This window comes from Monodelphis domestica, chromosome 3 (genome assembly GCF_027887165.1).
Source record: "Monodelphis domestica isolate mMonDom1 chromosome 3, mMonDom1.pri, whole genome shotgun sequence".
Taxonomy (NCBI): Eukaryota; Metazoa; Chordata; class Mammalia; order Didelphimorphia; family Didelphidae; genus Monodelphis; species Monodelphis domestica.
The window spans coordinates 106,170,211-106,186,250 of NC_077229.1; positions in this window are offsets into that span (position 1 = coordinate 106,170,211).

Here is a 16,040-nt window from a genome sequence, read left to right on the forward strand (position 1 = left end):
GCAACCACATAATCCTTTGCATGGTTCCTTGTTCTCGTTCAGTTACTCTCAGAACAAGGTGCCACTCAAAGGTGTACATGAGCAATGCTGTACTTTGCAGCACTGCCACATATAGTGCTCTTCTCACTGACCACCAATGAAAGAGGTGCTCCTTCTGGAAGTGTGGTGGGGCCCAGATAAATGGCCTAAGCAGGCAGCATGTGGCCTGCGGGCCATAGTTTGGGGACCCCAGCTTTAAATTATGCCCTTCAAAAAGTCCAAAATTCTCTGATACATACTATCATCTGGTTCTTGTGTTCCCAACTTGTTAATAAGGATATCAAGAGAACCTTTGTCAAATGCCTTGCTGATATTCATACCTAATATATTTGGGGCATTCCCCTTATCTAAAAGTCTAGGAAATAGGTCCAAAAGATAAATGAATCCAGCCTGGAAATGAATTTTTTAAAATGTTTCATTGATATGACTAATATGGAAAAATATTTTATATGAATGCACATTGTGAGGAAGAGATTATAACATCAGTGAGATTGGCAAGCAAATGCAGGGAAATGGAAGCTTGAAGGAACTGCCAAAGAAGGAGAAGGAAAGAATATTCTAAAGAAGAATCTGGTCAGGGAGACAGTTAAGAAAGCCAGCATCTGAAACTAGTCACTTCTTCTTTCATTAACTTTGGAAAAGGAGCTAGCAGTCACTGCTCTGGATTCCTGGCTAGTGTCTTTTTTTTTTTTTTAATATATTTTATTTGATCATTTCCAAGCATTATTCGTTAAAGACATAGATCATTTTCTTTTCCTCCCCCCCAACCCCCATAGCCAACGCGTAAGTCCACTGGGCATTTGATGTTTTCTTGATTTGAACCCATTGCTTTGTTGATAGTATTTGCATTAGAGTGTTCATTTAGAGTCTCTCCTCTGTCATGTCCCCTCAACCTCTGTATTCAGGCAGTTGCTTTTTCTCGGTGTTTCCACTCCCATAGTTTATCCTTTGCTTATGAATGGTGTTTTTTTCTCCTGGATCCCTGCAAGTTGTTCAGGGACATTCCACCGCCACTAATGGAGAAGTCCATTACGTTCGATTATACCACAGTGTATTAGTCTCTGTGTACAATGTTCTCCTGGTTCTGCTCCTCTCGCTCTGCATCACTTCCTGGAGGTTGTTCCAGTCTCCATGGAATTCCTCCACTTTATTATTCCTTTTAGCACAATAGTATTCCATCACCAACATATACCACAGTTTGTTCAGCCATTCCCCAATTGATGGGCATCCCCTCGTTTTCCAGTTTTGGGCCACCACAAAGAGCGCAGCTATGAATATTTTTGTACAAGTCTTTGTGTCCATTATCTCTTTGGGGTACAGACCCAGCAGTGCTATGGCTGGGTCAAAGGGTAGATATTCTTTTGTCGCCCTTTGGGCATAGTTCCAAATTGCCCTCCAGAATGGTTGGATCAGTTCACAGCTCCACCAGCAATGAATTAATGTCCCTGCTTTGCCACATCCCCTCCAGCATTCATTACTTTCCTTTGCTGTTATGTTAGCCAATCTGCTAGGTGTGAGGTGATACCTCAGAGTTGTTTTGATTTGCATCTCTCTGATTATAAGAGATGTAGAACACTTCTTCATGTGCTTGTTAATAGTTTTGATTTCTTTATCTGAGAACTGCCTATCCATTTCCCTTGCCCATTTATCAATTGGAGAATGGCTTGATTTTTTGTACAATTGATTTAGCTCATTATAAATATGAGTAATTAAACCTTTGTCAGAGGTTTCTATGAAGATTTTTCCCCAATTTCTTGTTTCCCTTCTGATTTTAGTTATATTGGTTTTGTTTGTACAAAAGCTTTTTAGTTTGATGTAGTCAAAATTATTTATTTTACATTTTGTGATTCTTTCTATATCTTGCTTGGTTTTAAAGCCTTTCCCCTCCCAAAGGTCTGACATGTATACTATTCTGTGTTTACCCAATTTACTTATGGTTTCCTTCTTTATGTTTAAGTCACTCACCCATTTTGAATTTATCTTGGTGTAGGGTGTGAGGTGTTGATCTATTCCTAGTCTCTCCCACACTGTCTTCCAATTTTCCCAGCAGTTTTTATCGAATAGTGGATTTTTGTCCCCAAAGCTGGGATCTTTGGGTTTATCGTATACTGTCTTGCTGAGGTCGCTTTCCCCCAGTCTATTCCACTGATCTTCCTTTCTGTTTCTTAGCCAGTACCAAATTGTTTTGATGACTGCTGCTTTGTAATATAGTTTTAGGTCAGGGACTGCAAGGCCCCCATCATATGTGTTTTTTTTCATTATTTCCCTGGATATCCTTGATCTTTTGTTCTTCCAAATGAACTTTGTTATGGTTTTTTCTAAATCAGTGAAGAAGTATTTTGGTAGTTCAATGGGTATGGCACTAAATAGATAAATAAGTTTGGGTAGGATGGTCATTTTTATTATATTGGCTCGTCCTATCCATGAGCAGTTAATGTTTTTCCATTTGTTCAAGTCTAGTTTTAGTTGTGTGGCGAGTGTTTTGTAGTTGTGTTCATATAGTTCCTGTGTTTGTCTTGGGAGGTAGATTCCTAGGTATTTTATTTTGTCTAGGGTGATTTTGAATGGGATTTCTCTTTCTAGTTCTTGCTGCTGAGCTGTGTTGGAGATATATAGAAAAGCTGATGATTTATGTGGGTTTATTTTGTATCCTGCAACTTTGCTAAAGTTGTTGATTATTTCAATTAGCTTTTTGGTTGAATCTCTAGGATTCTTTAAGTAGACCATCATGTCATCCGCAAAGAGTGATAACTTGGTCTCCTCCTTGCCTATTTTGATGCCTTCAATTTCTTTTTCTTCTCTAATTGCTACTGCTAGTGTTTCTAGTACAATGTCAAATAGTAGAGGTGATAATGGGCATCCTTGTTTCACTCCTGATCTTATTGGGAATGCATCTAGTTTATCCCCATTGCAGATGATATTAGCTGTTGGTTTTAGATATATACTGTTTATTATTTTTAGGAATGACCCTTCTATTCCTATGCTTTCTAGTGTTTTTAATAGGAATGGGTGTTGTATTTTATCAAAGGCTTTTTCTGTATCTATTGAGATAATCATGTGGTTCTTGCTAGTTTGCTTGTTGATGTGGTCAATTATGTGGATGCCTGGCTAGTGTCTTACATTGAAAAGATTGGAGCATAGCTCTGAAGATCCTTTTTTAGTTATCAACAATATCCCCTCAGAGACAAATCAACTCTACTTCCTTTTAGTGAATTTCATAATAGATTAGGGAGAACATAAATTCCCTCTTTCCCTTCTCCCACCATATCTAACTTTCCTTCTTTAAGAACAAACCCCTTTCAGAGAGAGCTATAGTGTGAAAGTCGTCTTTTGAAATTTCTAAGAACTCACCACTTTGAGAAGATCTATTAGGACCAACCCAGACAGAGAGAGGCAGGAAGTAGGGTGGGGGAAGGAGTGAGAATCTTAGCTTTCCCTCTAATCTATTTCCTGGTCCAATCACTCCAGCCTTTCTCTGCTACCTTAAATATCCAATGAGGAGCATCTATTACAACATGTAAAATCTGTCAGATTGCTTACAGTCTCAGGGAGGAAGAAGAGGAAAGAGAGGGGGTAAGAAAAAGCATTGAGTATTCTCCTTTTTTTCAACTATTTTGAGAATCCCTTAGTGACCTAAAAATTGTTTCCTCCAGCACAGGCCTTTGTGTATATTTGTTCTAATCCAACTGCTTTCCTATCTTTTCATTTTTCAGCATCATTTCCACTTTACACAACAACAACAAATTAGGAAAAGATAGTTCTAATTAATAGAGCATGCATTTTAAATATAGAAAGTTGAATTAGAAAACCTAAAATCAGCCCAAAAATCTGCAATAGGGGATTATTTAAGTAGAAATGATAATTTAAGATCAGATCTGCCAATCTCCTCCCTTCTTCACCCTCCCTGGTTACCTCCCTCCTTGTCCCTCCTCCCTTCCTCCCTCCCCTTCCAGTTGAGTCTTCTGTTGGTCTCTCTAAAATCAACTCAGAGTGATTAATATTATATTAATACTATGGTGTATAAAATAAATCACTCTTTTCTCTAAGATTAAGGGGTTTATTTGGGAGAAGAGTGAAGATAAGAAGATGGAGGGAAAGAGGGTTTGGGGTTTCCCTAATACTAGACTAATTCCTATGTTGGAGGATGGTGGAATATAGTTCAGATTTGGGAAAATTGGTTAACAGATCTTAAAATTCAGTCACTATAGTATAGCAGAGAGAAATCAGAGAGCAGGACTTTTATTCTTCTTCCTTTTTGTCTCAAGGCAAAGAGACTCAGTTTTTCAGTTTGTCAGATCCTTTTCAACAGTCTTTCCTGGTCACCATTCCAATTAGAATGCTTTCCTTGAGTGACAGTTCAGCAGTCCCAGCTTCTCCAGCTCTGCTGCAGACTTTTCCCATTTTCTCTCTTCCACAGATGCTGAAAATGGACAATAAAAGACTAGAAATGTTAAACAAAAATAAAACTTTTTTGAGAAGACCAGTAAAATTGGGAAATCTTTGCTTAACTTGATTTTATAAAAAGAGAGAACAAATTAATGTTACTCAAAAAATTAACATGGTGAAACCACAATAAAAAGAGAAGAAATGAAAATTATCTGAACAGAACATACACAATGAACTGATTACACATATATCACACATAATTATGTGTTAGAACTAAAAATTCAAAAGAAATAGAGTATTACCTACCAAAATATAATATATCCAAATTTATGGGATATGAAATCAGACTCTAAAACAAACCAACATTAATAAGTAAATGGATAAACTGTAAAAGAAATAGAAAAAGCAAAAAAAGTGAAAACTCTGGTCCAGATAGATTTACAGATGAATATCATCAAATATTTAGGAGCAAGTAATGATTATGATGCATAATTTATTCTCAATAACTGAGAATGATATTCTGCTAAATTCATTTTAGTGGATATGGACCTATTTACTAGGCAACAAGGTGGCATAGCAGATAGAGTGCTGGGCCTGAAGTCAGGAAGACCCAAGTTCAAATGTGACCTTAGATACTTAGAAGCTATATGACCTGGGGCAAATCACTTAACCTCTATCTGCCTTGGTTTCCCTGACTTAAAAATAAAGGATAATAATGGCACCTATCTCCCAGGATTGTTGTGGGGATAAATCAAAATAATATTTGTAAAGCTCTTTGAACAGTGCCGGAACATAGCTATGTAACAGCTAAGTAAAGTTACTATTACTATTATTATTAAACCAAGGAGAATAAAGCAGAACAAGTGAAGGAGGCCCTATATACTAATATTACTCATGAATATTTTTGCAAAAAATTGAAAATAAAATTTATTTTTACAACTATAAGAAATATTTTTTAAAATTTCACTCTAAGTTGTATTTATATCAGGAAATTCAGGTAGGTTTCTCATTAGGATAACAATATAATAGATCATATTCTTTAAAATATTATAGGCCACATGATTATATCAATAGATGCAGAAAAAACACTTTTACATAGGAAAGCACTTTTATGCTAAAAACTTAAAAAATCTCAGACAAAGACCATTTTTACTATAGTAAGTATATGTCTAAAACCAAAAGCTAACATTATTTTCAATGGGGAAATGCTTTCCCAAGAAATATAAGAATAAAGCAAGTATGTTTGAACTTCTCATTATTATTTGATATAATTCTAGAAATATTAGCAAAAACATAAAAAAGAATATTAAAGACATTAACATTGGCAAAAAGGAGACAAAATTAACTCTATTTGCAGAAATTGTTATGGTTTATTTAGGAAATCTGAGATGTGAGATATAAAATGGTTGAGTCTTAAACTATAGTGATTAAAATAGTGGAAGATATAAATTGTGATAGATATAAGAGAGGGTGAGTAAATTTGACCGCAGAAATATGTTTCACTACAGTGTCTTGGGTTTAAAATCAAATATAAGGTGGTCGCCAGGGAAATATTCCCAATTATTCAAATACCCAAGTCAATTGGGTTTTATAGAGATTTTAATTAACAATACAAATGAGTAATCAAAGAAAGAGAGAGAGAGTAAGAAAGGAACAAGTATGAAGGGCCTCAAGCCAATATGGCCTAGACCTGAGTCTTAAAAGAGAAATCAGTCATTTTTTTAACACTCACCACAAGGTCTGACTAAACAAGGATTCTAGTAACACCAGGCCAGCGTCCTTCCTCAAAGAGTCTTCCAGCCAGATATTGTTTCAAAGGGCCTCTCTCAAGAGCCTCCAGAGCTCCTACCCCAGAGGGTCAGAGCCCCTCAGAGGAGCTCCTCAAGGAGCTCTCCTCCAGAATGAGAGTCAGAAATCGAAATCCCTGAATGAGATCCAAGCTCTTATTTTTAAGGGCAAAATTTCTTCTGTCACCTCCCCTAAGTCCTTACATCTACCAATCACTGTAGATGTTTCTAAAGGACCGCCCATTTTGAATTCACAGCTGAGTAGTTTTAATCTCTTTAGTAATTCAGAAAAAAATGCTGCTGTGTTGACAAATTTCATTAAGAAAAAACCTCTGAATAAGTTATCACCCTTTTAGGTTTAAGTAGTTTACAACTTGCCCCACCTATATGGGTACCTAGCATCCCATTGTATCAATTTTAAAAACAGGCATGACTCTAAGAACTTCCTGTCCTTTCCATAAGCATGGGTCAAAGCACTTTCATTGTTCAGCAAGGAGTTTTTCTGTCCTAAAGCAGTCTTAAGTAGGGTGGAGTAGGGATATTCCCAAGGCAAGGAGTTTTCACATTCAAGTAGAATTCTCACTATCTGCTAGGGAATTTTTTTAAGTAGAAGATTCCCCAATGGGGAAATTTCCAACATTCATAAGTCTGAGAAATTTTAAGGTTTACAGAGAGAATCCGTAAAAAACCTAATTGAGACAATAGCTTTATGAAGTTGCAGGATACAAAATCAATTTAAATACAAAATAATAAAAATTCTCAATGTTTTTATATGGCAATAACAATATTGTAGAGAAAAAAAGAGAAAGTTTCATTTTAAATGACTATAAAACACACAAGATATCTGGGAAACCATCCACAAATAAATAATTAAGAGTTATTTAAACACTATTATGAAAAACTAAAGAAATAATGATTTTCCAGTAAGAATAGGAGTAAAGTAAGAATATTCATTATACCCATTACTCTTCAATTCAATAATATTTCATAGTGCTAGAAATGTTACCTAAAACAATAAAGCAAGAAAAAGAAATTGGACATACAGGAAAAGGCAAAAAGAAAACAAAATTATCACTTTTTATAGATAATATAATGGTTTACTTAGATAATCCTAGAAAGTCATCTAAAAATTTTAAAAATTAATAACTTCATCAAAGTTATAGGATATAAAGTAAATCTACACATATAATCAGCACCTCTATATATTACTGATAAAATTAATCAGGAAGGGATAAAAATATAAATGCATTTAGCAGATCAATAACACACAGGAACTATATGAACACAATTTTGAAACACTTTTTACACAAATAAAGGTAATTACATAATTGGTGAAACATTAAATCCTCATGGGTAGGATGAGCCAATGTGATAACAATGACAATATTACTCAAGTTAATTTACTTATTCAGCACCATATCAAAATGTCAAAAGATTTCTTTATATAGACTTAAAAAATAACAAAATTTATCTGGAGGAACAAAAGGTCAAGAATATCAAGGGAAATGAAAAAAGTGGGAAAGAAGGGCCTTAGCAGGAACAGATATTAAATATTGCAAAGCAAAATCATCAAAACATTTTGGCAACAGGTAAGAAATATAGAGGTTGGTCTGGTAGAACAGATTTGGCACACAATATATAGAATCAAACAAGAACAAAAGCTTAGTGTTTGATATCAAATGGGGGAAAAGTTATTGGGGCAAAAACTAGAGCTAATCCACAAAAAGAGTTGGGGTAACTGGGATGCATTGTGGCAGAGAATAAGTGTAGATTCATATATCACCTTGCACCACATACAAGTTTCAAATGGGTACATTGACTGCCAAAGAACTGGAAGTGATTGATAATTGTAGCCTCAGATCAAGAAAATTTTGAGATTGATAAATAAACATTTGTTTTAATTTAAAATTCCCTTCTGTCTTACCTCCCAATAAAAGGGCTAGGCAATCTTTATATACTTTAAATCCAGGTTGAGTTTTATCTTTCTTGGCAAAGTAAATATTGGAAGGTATTCAGTAAAAGTCAACTTCATTCATATTAAAATTTTATTGTCTTCAATTGCTTTCTTCAGAACATCTTCAGAACTATCTACCATGTCCTCATCTATACAAGCTACCTCTCTGGTAATTTTAATATGATGCAAATGAATTTGATTTTTAAAGTGATCAAATGAACCCGCACTTGCAGTAAAAATTTCTTCACTACTCACTTCACTTCCACTTTTTGTTACCTTAAAGTTAAAGCTTTTACTCTAATGACTGCTATACTAAGAGGACTGTATTTTTTTTTTCAATCTATGTAGCTAAAAGACACTCCATTTCTATCACTGTAATACTTCTGTTTCTTGTAGTTGCTTGCAAACCACAAAAAGCTGATTCAACTTTGCCTTTTCGTTTTATTTTGTATGATTGTCTTATAATATTCTGTACCATAAATTGAGGCATTCTGACATTTCATGACTATTTTAGTTACTATGAAGATGTTTAGGCAATTTAATTATGTTAAGTTTTTGTTCTAATGGAATAACAAGCCTCTTTTTTTTTTTGTACTGGTAATGTTCCCATCTTAAGCATACTTCCTTTTGTTCATTTTGCTAATACCTTTTAAAAAATGAATTCAATTGTTGGTAATATGGTGCCTGGCAACATATCACATTCACATGTAATGATGAGCTAGTCAAGATGGATGACTTACAGACATGTGAGTCACTGGCTCATGTGTGACAATTGCTACATGTTTGAATATGGTTAAGTTACTTAACTCCTCTGAGCTTCAAGTAGTTTTCTAGATTTATCTTCTAAGTTATCTACCAGTTCTCATCTATTTTTATCTACCAGTTCTTATCCCTTGTCTGGATGGAATACTATAACCCTTTCATAATATCTGTTTTTTTTTTTTATAGACTCACAAGATCTGAGAATTAGATTAGATTTTACATATAATATAGTCAATCAATAAGCATTTATACCATGTTCTAGGCATTATGTTAAACAATTGGGATACAACAAAAATCTAAAGACAGTCCTTGTTCTCAAGGACCTCATGGTTTAATGAGAGAGACAATATGAAGACAACAATGAACAAACAATATATTGAAACAGGATAACTGGAGATAACCAAAAGAAGGGAGGAACCAGCATTAAAGGGGATCAGGCCAGGTTTCTTCTAGCAGTTAGGATTTTACATGGCTAATATAGAAGTATGTTTTGCATGACTTTGCATGTATAAATTGATATCATATTATTTGCCTCTCAAGGAGTGGGAAGGAGAGAACTTGGAACTCAAAATTTTAAAAATGAATTAAAAATTTTAAAAATGTAATTGAGAAATATTTAATAAAAAAACAAAAATTTTAAGAGTAAAAAAAAAAGCAGTTAAGAGTTTAGATAGGATTTGAAGGAAGCCAGGAAGTGGAGATGAGAAGGAAGAATATTTCAGGCATAAGAAACATCTGTGAAGGTATTTGGAGTCTGGAGCTGGAATCTCCTTTGAGGAACATCAAGGAAGCAGTGTCATTTCTTTGTATATAGAGATTTTAGAAGTGGGGAGAGTAAGACATAAGGAGCCTGAAAAGCTGGAAGAAGGCAAGTTATTAGGGCTTTGAATGACAAACAGAGAGAGGAGTTTCTGTTTATCTTGGAGGTGATAGGAAGCCTTTGGAGTATATTAAGAGGAGAGGGGATATGGAATACTATTCCATTACAACCATATTCCACAATTAGTTCAGCCATTCCTCAACTGATGAACATACCCTCTGTTTCCAATTCTTGCCACTTCAAAAGTAGAAGAACAAAAGTTCAAGACTATCTAAGGAATTAATGAAAACAATGAATAAAGGGGGCTAAGCTGTACCAGATATCAGACTATATTATAAAGTGGCAACCATTCAAAGAATCTACTACTGGTTAAGAAATATAGTAGATTAATGCAATAGGTTAGGTAATGTGGTGATTAAAATAGTGGGAGTCATAAACTGTTACAGATAAAAGAGTGGTTGGCTTAAATTGTGACCGCAGAAAATATGGTTTCAAGACAGTGTCTTATTTTAAATCAAATATAAGGTGGTCACCAGGGAAAAATTCCCAAATATTAAATATACCCAAGTCAGCTGGGTTTTATAGAGATTTTAATTAATACAAATGAGGAATTAATGAAAGAGAGAGAGAGAGAGAGGAAATAATGAGAAAAAAGGGTTAGACCAGCCTAGGCCAGCATGAGCCAGCCTAGGCTGAAAACCCTAAGAGAGAGATCAGTCAGTCTTTTATCTACTCACCACAAGATTTGTCCAAGCAAGATTCTAGTGTTCAGAGAGACATCAGCTGCCTCCTCCAATTCAGCTTTTCCCAGCTGAACAAATATGCTTCTCAGCTGAATGATCCCCAGCTCTATCTGAGCTCCTTTTTTAAAGCGAATTTTCTCCTATGTCACCTCCCCTAAGTTCTTACATCTACCAATCACAGTAGTAGTAGTCTCTCGGTAACCAAGGATGACGTTTGTCTTTGTGCGCTTTCATCTGTGATGTAGATGAGTGTGCACAAAGACACTTGTGCGTGAAGGAGATTTAAGTGGAAAAGTCGATGCACAGAGACAGTCCCACTCACTCTCTTGGCGTTGGAAGCCTGGGTCCAGTGGCATGAAAAGTTGTTACACCTGGAGACTTCCTCAGCTGCATTGGATAGCCGTGTTGTCCTTTGTGCTCCAACATGCCCTAAGCACTCCACAGTGCTTTGCTGCATCGCCCTCTCAGCCGTTGAACCTTCTTATTGGTTTCTTCCTTTCTGCCGAAGCAGTCTTCACATGCTGGGTGAGCAAAGCCTTAGTTCACCAGGGATCTATGACCCGATGGCTACCCCCGCACTTTAGCCAGTTTGTCGAAGCCATTGTCCGGGGTGTGGCCGCTGCCACATGCTAGCAGCTATTAGGAGCCACAAGTGAGAGCTGGGTATCAGGTGAAGGTCAGAGGTTGTAGAGCTGTCCTAGGAGGGCACGACAAGCCCTCCATACCAGAGATACTACTAGATGTGGTCTAATAGAGGAGATAAAGAAGGATAATCTCCACTCTAGTCCTAGGTATTATAGCAACTGAGAACAAGATAATTTTTAGGTTGAAACAAATGAAACTGAATGCTGAAAAATTATAATGGATAAACTGGATCCCTTTCTGAGAAGAAGGTATTGCCATCTTCTTTGCAGAATTGGGGGATCTAAGAGTATGGGCAATGCATATAATCCTAGACATTTTTCAGTATGTTGGTTAGTTTTTCTAAACTATTTTTTCCCCTTCTTTGCTATAAAAGATGGCTATCTGGGACTGGCAAAGAGTAACAACAGGAAATGTCAGTGATATAAAAATAGAAGATATCAACAAAATTTATATTTTAAAAGATTTTTCCAGCTGCCACTTTCCACTACTGATTCATATTGAACTTGCAGTCCTCTTAACTACCCCCAGATGTCTTTCCCAGATGAACTGCTGCCTAACCATACTCCCTCCACTTTGTACTTCAGAAGGTAATTTTTTTAAAATGCCACTCTAAGACTTTCCACTTACCCCTGATAAATTTGATTAGATGCCTTTTTGGATTCTTACCCTTAAACCAACTGCTATTTATCCTTTCTAGCTTTTGATTTTCTGAAAATCTGATGAGAGGGCCACCTGCCCCTTTATCCAAAGCAGGAGATGAAGCACATATCCCTGAAGTCCTTGGCCAAAGCTCTTATACATCCTGTCTAGTGCATTCTGGACCAGATGTTTTCCAAAGGACAGACCATTCTTAATTCACACCTGAGTAGACTTAAACCTTTGATTAAGTTCACACCTGAAAAAACCTCTGAGTAAGTTCTTACTTCTTTGCTCCTTGTAAATTCACAAGTTGCCTGACCTTTATAGGTACTTAGCACCCTTTTGTATTAGATCTAAAAATAGGCACAGCTTAAGAACTTTTGCCTTACTATAAGTATGGGTATAAGAAGGTGTGGAATGGATGCTCAGGAATTTCAGAGGGGACTGCTCCATTCCTCCTCTCCACAATGCTGAAGGACATTTTTCATGTGCCCCACCCCTCTGCCCAGTGGTCAAATGCAAGCACTTCCTCCCTCTGCTGCCTGGAGTACTGTGGGGGGGGGGGGGGGGGCTTACAGGCAGCTTGAAATAGCAGTTTGGGCACTGTAAAAATAAATTTGGCGAGTTATAAAAATATTTAGATGAAAAAACTGTTCCAATATAGCTTCAAAACTTTTCAACTCTGTTTAACTCGCCAATCAGGTTCAAATTGTTCGAATACTTTCGGATACTTTTGATAGAGGTAATCAAAAATATCCTCAGTGATGAAGTGAAGTTCAAATGTGAACTTCCCTTCAGGGCCAGGCATAAGGACACTAATGAGACTCTTATAAACATAAAATGTTTATTGAAATATATAAGGATAAATAAAGGATTTCTAATTCTAAGGGATTCTAAAGCCACCTAAATAAACTCCCAGGTTCCACAAGGAACCACTTCTCCTGTGTTTTACAGGTTACACTAATCCTCCCTAATCTGACTAACCCAAATTTATGCTATCTAAATAAAAACTACCACTATTTTCCTTATAAATCTTAACTTTGCCTTCAGATTATAAAATAGCACAGGCTAGCTGGTTGAGCCTCAACAAGAATCAAGTTAGGACTCTGAGTCTTAACAGACTCAGAATCTAAATCAAAGACCAGGTTTTTCTTTGATCTTCTCAGAGTTAGTTAAACAATTTTTAAAAACCACAATAGATATTCAATAGTGTTTCCCAAGTTGGGAAAGGAAAACACTGAGCTCTTTCAGATCTTTCCCTCAGACAGAGAGAGAGAGGCAAAGATGTTACCTCCTCCTGCCCTGAGAGAGAGTCTCTGAGACTGTGTCTCTGCCAACTGCCAGAGAGCAAACTTCCAACTGCCAGGGAGAGCAATTGACATAGGAAAACAGTTATAACTATCACCAGTTGAAATTAACATGCTCTCTCAACTCTGCTTCAAACTCCAGCTCTTTTCTCAAGCCAGCCATTTTACTTCTTATCCCTAAACTAATAAAACAATACTTATTTTCTAATATCATCCTTACAGCACACAATGTCAAAAACATTTGCCAATGCTGCCTCATGGAGTCATTAGCTTCTACTTGCTCAATTTTAATTTTAGGAAGTTATTTTCTTCCTTGAGCTTTTTGTTTTTCCTTTTCTATTTGACTGATCCTACTCTTTAAGTAGTTATTTTCTTCAATGTTTTTGCCTCCACTTCTATTTGGTCCAATGTAGTTTTTAGGAATTTGTTTTCTTCAGTGAATTTTTTCCAAGTAATTGAATCTTTCTATTATTTCCTCTATTATTTAATATTTTAAAACTTCAGCTTCTTCTAAAACTTCTTTTGGAACCTGACATCTGTGAACCTTAAAAATTCTCAGACCTTACTTCATAAGGTTTGGTTAAGACCATTCCCCAGTTAAACAATGAAGGAACTTAGATCAGGAATGTGAGACCTCTACTCCACCCCTACTTAAGCCTGCTTTAGGGGAAGAAACTCCTTGCTGAACAATGAAAAATACTTAAACCCATACTTATAGTAAGGCAAAAGTTCTTAAGCTGTGCCTATTTTTAGATCTAATACAAAAGGGTGCTAAGTATCTATAAAGGTCAGGCAACTTGTGAATTTACAAGTTGCAAAGAGGTTTTTCAGGTGTGAACTTAATCAAAAGGTCAAGTCTTCTTAGGTGTGAATTAAGAATGGTCTGTCCTTTGGAAAACGTCTACTGTGATTGGTAGATGTGAGAACTTAGGGGAGGTGACATAGGAGAAAATTCCCTTTAAAAGGAGAGGAGAAACTGAGAGTAAGGACTCTCTTGCTGGAGCTCCCTCTGAGGAGACTCTGTCCCTCTGGACTCTCTCTCTCTCAGGAATCTCTCAGGAACTGTCTCAGAGATCTTGTGGTGAGTTGATAAAAGACTGACTGATCCTTCTCTTAGGGTTTTCAGCTTAGGCTGGCTCATGCTGGCCTAGGCTGGTATAGCTCTTTTCTCATTATTTCCTTTCTCTCTCTCTCTCTCTCTCTCTCTCTCTCTCTCTCTCTCTCTCTCTCTCTCTCTCTCTCTCTCTCTCTCTCTCTCTCCCTCCCTTTCATTAATTCCTCATTTGTATTAATTAAAATTTCTATAAAACCCAGCTGACTTGGGTATATTTAATAATCGGGAGTTTTTCCCTGGCGACCACCTTATATTTGATTTAAAAACAAGACACTGTCTTGAAAACATATTTTCTGTGGTTACAATTTTAACAACCACTCTTATATCTGCCACAGTTTAAGTCTACCACTATTTTAATTATTACACATCCTTCCTCACTTTCCTTTGGGGCCTCACAGGATTTTCTTTCTGCCATTGTTATCCTCTTCTGAATTTGTATTTTGATCTTTCCGGTCACTAAAATAACTCTCAAGGTCTTGAGCTCATTTTTCTAGTTATTATTCCTCCCACTCCCCTCTTACCTTGTCTATCTGTTGAGGTTCTGCTCTGATCTTGAGGTATGATAGGGGCACTATTCCAAGCTTGTAATGTAGCCCTCTCTGGTATTTAGCATAGTCCCAACTGTCTTTGGGTCTCACAGTATGCATTTTGAGGGATGGCCTGGCTGACTTCTTGTGGGGAGGCTTGCAGCTGTTTTGTTCAGGTGGATGCAGCAACTTCTGCTGCTAGTTCCCTTGGTATCTTAAAGGCTGGCATAGTCCCCACTCTGCTGGTTCCTTGCCTAAGTGCTTTGGGCTTCCCTCCCACTCTACCATTTTGTTGCCTCTGTGAATTGACAGTTCCATTCCATTGTTTCGGTCCATGTGAAAGTACTTTGGGCTAGTCTTCACTTTGCCAGTTCCCCAAGGTTCCACTTGCTTGGTTACTCTCCCTTCTAACCCCATTAAGGTATGTCCCTCCTGCTTTCCTTTGTTTTGAGGTGACTTATTTGTGTGCATTTATGTGTTTGGAGGGTTTGGTTGAGTGAAGTATCCCTTAGTCTACCATCTTAGCTCACAGCATGCAACTCACTGTATCCTAAAGTTTATGCATTTCTATTCTGCATCTAGGTTCTTTTCTTGATCTGGTATGGAACCTCTCCCTTGGAGTAGAATGGCCTACATAGCACCATCCTGGTCAGATCCCTTCCCTAAAGTCTATATACCTCTTCTGTTTTCATGAATGTTTCTATGTATGTATGTGTCAGTTTGTGTGCATGGGTGAGCTAGTGTCTTTCATGTATTTGTCTGTTTCTATATACTAATCTGGGTTAGCAAAATGATGATTTGTGACTTTTTCTTGGATTTCCCTATCAAATTTTATGTTTATGTATGTTGAGAGAGTAAGGTACAGAGCTTGGTGAATCCTTTCTTTTATTCTGTCATCTTGATTCTCTCCCTTTAAATTTTCTGATATTCTCAAAATTACTCAGTTATCACTTTTGAAACTGAGTTATCCTATAGTGAAATTAGATTTCTTCAGGGAGAGATCCATGAAGTAAGACAAAAACTCTGGGAAGAAATAGGGTACCTTTCCCTGAAGAACATCTAGAGCTTTGTGTTTACTCTGGAAAAGCTAGATTCTCTTTTCTCTCAAGCTCTCTCACCAACTCAGCCCCTCACAAAAGCACAGAACAAACATAATCAATTTCTACCAGTGAAGAAAATCTTATGCAAATGAGCATTGAATTTTGGGTTACATCAGAACAATGTCTCCTGAATTTCATTTCTGTATCTCCAACTTGATGCTCCATCAGTTTGAGGTATTAAATTAAACATATTCAAAATATTATTCATTATATTTCC